This window comes from Beta vulgaris, chromosome 3 (assembly GCF_026745355.1).
Source record: "Beta vulgaris subsp. vulgaris cultivar EL10 chromosome 3, EL10.2, whole genome shotgun sequence".
Taxonomy (NCBI): domain Eukaryota; kingdom Viridiplantae; phylum Streptophyta; class Magnoliopsida; order Caryophyllales; family Amaranthaceae; genus Beta; species Beta vulgaris.
Window position 1 is genome coordinate 15,080,261 of NC_079204.1, and position 5,473 is coordinate 15,085,733.

The 5,473-nt window shown below is 30.8% G+C and overlaps 1 long non-coding RNA gene across 1 annotated transcript; it reads left to right on the forward strand.

Annotated features, from left to right (window-relative positions):
* The first annotated feature begins 526 nt into the window (after positions 1–526).
* LOC125495833 (uncharacterized) lies at positions 527–4,402 on the forward strand. Its single transcript, XR_007272239.2, has 3 exons — positions 527–736; positions 838–907; positions 4,126–4,402. It is a non-coding gene; the product is annotated as an uncharacterized LOC125495833 (long non-coding RNA).
* Positions 4,403–5,473: the final 1,071 nt, after the last annotated feature.

The window sequence follows — 5,473 nt, forward strand, 5'->3', positions numbered from 1 at the left end:
ATAATCCAAGATTATAAGGCTAACAATTATTAATGAAGTTGTAAATTGTTATGCTTTGAAAAGAATTGAATAACTAAGATGATCCATAAGTGAAATTTGTTGCAAATATGGATATTATGTGTTATTAGTTAAATAATAAGATGAGCTATGTGATAATTTGAGTAATTTATAAGTTACGTTAAGATCATTGAATATCGTTCTGGAGCAATGGGGTTTCTAGTAGTTATTGATATCGTTCTTTTAAAGTTATCCTGAAAAATTGAGATTAAGGACTAATTAAGTCAAGATACCTCCATTAAGGTATAAAATATAGTTTTCGAGATTCAGTTAAAAATATTTAAGGATTAGAAAGTGATTAAGGAGATAATCCAAAGTTAAGAACCTTGAGATTATCTGGATTGTTCCTAAGTAAGGGAAATAACGATTTTACCCCTAATACTAAATCAAAATCACGAGTTTGCCATCAACCATTCTCCATATATATGTGACCAAGGTTCCTACTTGATTTTATTAGATTTCATTTCACCAAACACAACAAAAACTACACAAAACTCCTCTCCTTTCTTCACGCCAGTTTTGGCGAGTTTGAGGGTTGTTGTGGGCAGCTTGTTTTCTTTGGATTTTAGCTATAGAATCTGCATGTAATTATTTACCTAGGATCCTCAAGTTCTTCTCAATACTGGCAATTGTTAGTTTTGAGGTTTCACTTCAGTAGCATCAAGGAAAATCAAGAAAGGTAAGACGTGGCTAAATTGTGGCACTTATGAGGTTTATTAGATTGAATTTGATTACTTTGGGTTAATTTATGGATTTTAAGTTGTGGGTGCTGTATTTTAGGTCTTAGAAAGTTGATGGAGGAAATTTGAAAGTGGTGGAAGGAGATTTGATTCCTAAACACCAAATTAAGGTACACACGTTTAACCACCTAAACTTCGTTTTTAGCTCTGATCATGGAATTTGTTTGTGAAATTATGAATACTTAGATTATGTTTGAATCTGTATAAAAATTGATTTTCATGTGTTTTCTTATGTAAGATATTGTGTTAAAATCATCTTGCATGTCAAGTTCCCTAATACTCTCTGAATAACCGAGTAAGAAAGTGATTATCCATATCTCTTGAGCTATGCTGCCGGGAATTTTCTTGACAGATATATCCCTTTTGTATTATGTTTTTAGCCTTGATGTCTCTTCAAAGTTGTAGATCTTGAAAAATTGTTAAATTTAGACCCAAAAATCACTCCATTTAGAGTTGTACATCAAAAGTTATCCTGTCCGGAAGTTGTTTTATGCATAACAAGTTTTCTCAAAAAACTTATCAACCCTTGCTATTATAACGATTGCGTCTTGATTGAAGATCTTAATGTGGATAAAATTCCATGATATTTTCTTAAAAATTTATATCTTGACTAACAAATGAAACTTTGCTTCATTCATCTCATTAAACACCAAGCACAATCTCAAATTCGTTAATTAAAAGAACACCTAAAACCCGATTTTGCTTAGTCATTTTCCAAGTTGTTCAAAACATGTTTCTTTGGTACATTAAGTACCTTTAATTTATAAATACATGCTCCATGTATTTATTTATTTGTTGGCCTACCTAAACTCTTAGCTAAACATAGAATTTACGATATAATTTCACATCTTAACCACCATTTTTTAATAGAACATCATGTTGACCCTTGAGTTTTGAAGATGACTTAACCACAAAAAACATATTGTATCTTATTTATGTTACTGCTAGGTAATTCATTCTCGAGCAAAGAGAATACTTGATCGAAGATTAAAATAGATCGAAATGAAGATGTTCGAATGATGAAGTATCAAGCTTGGAGTGAAGATTAGAATACATTAGGGTGTATTTAATATCTTCTTCTTAAGGTTGAGTGAATGCTCAATTTAGTTTGTGTTGAATTCTCAAACGGAACTTGGTTCCGTTCCCATAAAAGTAACAAACACTGGCACAATTAGGAACAAGGTTAAGGAACAAACTTACAAACAACTTAAGGAACCCCTAATGTTTCCTAAGTGATGCGCCTAACATTATTTGTGCGCCCAACTGGTTAGTTAGGAGTTTAGGTTAGTTTTGACTAGATCCATTATTTTAGGGAGTTTGTTATTAGTTTGTTAGGAAAATATTTAAATGATTTTCTGATTTAATTAGGATAAATATCAAATCTTTTAAATCTTATCTTTATATATTAATTAAACTAAAAGATTTTGTTTTCAAAATCAAATATAATTTACGGTTATAAAAAGATTTTCTTTTTAAATTCAAAAATGATTTTCGGTTTTAATTAACTTATTTATAAAAATATTTTCCTAAAAACTATTTAAAGTAAATATTTTAATTACTCCCCAAGTAACCAGAAATCACGCCTAAACACACTACTGCTACACGTTTGTAGTTAGTGGTTAGTGAGTTTAGTTAATTACTTTCCAAGTCTTAATTAATTTAATTAGATTAATTATTTCCCAAGTATTTAAAATCACGCAATACTTACTGCTTCTTATTCCTAAGTTAAGTACTGGGGTGAGTGGGTTAATATTTCTCAAGAAATATTTAATATAAACTAATTAATTAATTAAGTCATGGACATCATGGGAGAATGGATTAAGTAGTGGATAGTTTATGTCTTGCCTAAATTCTCTAAAAATAGGCGCCTAAACCTTAGATTATTTTGTGTTTGACTTATCAAAACATTCTTAGTTGTCTTAAGAGTCAGTGTCGTTCCTAAGAGAATTCATACTTACTTTATTCGAGTTATTACTCTTCCATTGTCTTACAAATTGTATTTTGGGTAAAGGATTTGAGTGAACTCTTGTAAGTGTGAGAAGCTTTGAGTGAAGCAAGAGAAAGAGAAAGAGAAAGTAACTTCGAGAGAAGTTTGAGAGGAACGACAGTTGTGGGAACTATTGTTGGAAACTTGAGTTTAGGAACTTAAGTTGTGGCTCGAGAGAAAAGTAATAGGTTTGTAAACAGAGTCGTTTGGCCTATTATAGTAGAAAGTTTGAGTTAAAATCCCTTGTGGTCGATGTTGTTTCTTCCTATTGGGCCTAGGAAGTTTTTCCTCGCTAAAATCTCTCGTGTTTCCATTGTGTGTTCCCAAGTTAACTTTTAATTCCGCAAAAAGTATAGCTTATTCTCTTACTATAATTCACCCTCTCTCTGCTCATATTATATAATACAACACATCAAATTCATGAAATCGATCTTTCGTTTACTTGCGTGGCGTAGTCTTCTCATATATTTAATAACTTCTTGTGAAACCTATGCATGATGACATATCTTGTTGACCGCTTCATTAACCGCTTTGGATAATCATGATGTCATATCCGAAATCATGTAATTAAGTCACTTCTCTGCAATACTTGAACTTGGCATAGCAAGCTTGTTTTACGAAACTTGTTTTGATAAGTTAAAGTTTGTTATGATGGTTGAGATAGTGATTATGAATAAGTATTTAAGTTATTTGAGTGTAGTTATGAAAGTATAAGTATTTCAATATAAGTATTTAAGTATAAGTATTTAAGTATAAGTATTTGAGTATAAGTATTTAAGCACAAGTGTTGAGTATAGCTATTTTTGTATAATTACAAGTTTTATTTTATAAGGGGAAATGAACAACATTTGTATAGCGGGTTTGCTCATCTTGTGTTTAGAGCGGGTATTGCTCCGTTATGTAGGGCCATGATCTAGAAGTCTTGCAAGCAGGAAATAAGAAAGATGGGGAGATGTCCCTCAAAAGTTTGGAGTTATGGCTTAGCCCTCTATTCACGTTCATTCCCTGGACTTATGCTATGTTTTGTAATAAGTTTAAGATTATTATTTGTGTTATATATTGAGAATGATGTGTGACATATTGAGATAATTCTTGGAAATTTCTCTAGTACATGTAAAAGTGTTTCTATGTAAGTTTAAAGGAAGTAATCAACGTATTTTTGAGCAAGTATAAACGTAAATCTGAATAAGAATAAAAACATATTGAAAATTATAATTTATGCTTTGAGTATAAAAAACGATTGCGTAATTTTAGCCACCTTCTTATTTTGGAATCGGTGAGACTTGTGTACCAGCGTAAGCTGACCTATTTTATTCTTTGAACCTGTCTTATTGGGGGCAGATTCATCTGTTTTGCAGGATTAGAAAGAATGTTCAAGTTAGCTCTTGTATGCGAATGTGAAGTCATGATCAATGTGTTTAGTCCGCTGCTATGAGATAAACTATTTTATATTATGATTCTTGGCAACTTAAACATGTATTTTCGATTTGTAATCTAAGTACTCAAAACATATTGTAATAACTAATTTATTATAACTTATTTTCCTAAGAAGCTTGGATACTATGGGATTTCCTAATTTTCCCTAGCAAGGAAGGTGTGGAAATCCGCCCTAACAGTCTCTTTAATTAGCAGTATTAGGTCTTAATTAAGCTGCTATTTGGAGCGGGCCGTTACAATATTAGTCAATATTAGTGTAGACACAAAATTGTATATCCCCAATTCCCATTGAGTATTTAATTGTGAAACATACCGTGGTACTAGTTGGTCCGATCCAAAGGAACAACGATCGAACAAACTAAGCCCAAAAGCATTTCGAAAATATAAAGTATTTATTAAATCCAAACTCAATTTTAAATGTCCAATAACTATTACTGGTAATTAATTGCCTTTTTAATATTTTAATATGAATTATTCTTGATAATAATTTTAAAGGATATTATCAGATTTTCATTTCTAAAGATAGTTGATTCGGATTTTAAATGATAGATTTTATCAAATGATAAACAGGAATATTAAAACAATAAAAACAGATGATGAACATGTTGTGCGCCTGATGTGAAGCTTTGTGTCCTGGCGCACAATTTTATTTAATCTTTTCACTTTGTTTTCAGTTTCCTTTCTATAAATAGCTTGTTTTTTCGAACGACTTTACACAATGCATTAAAACACTTTTCCCTACGACTTCCACGCATACTTAGCCATATTTAAACACTCAAGCTCACATTTAAACACGTTCATAGCTTCAAATTTCATATTCCAAGCTTGAAGATTGCCCATCCTCAAGATCATTGCATAAGACCCATGCGATAAAGGTATAATTCCTGAGGGTCAATTCCAATTTAATTCCTTTTCTACCAATAATAAGTTACTTGTCACAATGTAGATCTTGAAGGAATTAACGCTCTCTTGTACATTCTTTCCTTTTTTTTTTTTTTTTGAATAGTTCCTAAATCTTCTCTTTTTATGTGTTTTATTTATTATTCATATGCGTGATTGTATGTTTAATGCTTTCATCAGCTCACATGATTATTATTGTTAATCAAATCCTAAAAAAAATGTAATGCCTAATAAGATACTTGGACAACTTGTTGGATCAATAATCTGATTCCATAATAACATGTCACCAAAATTTAATCTTTTGTTTGTTTAATGCACCAAAATAGATTAATTATACATTTCATTAAGATAT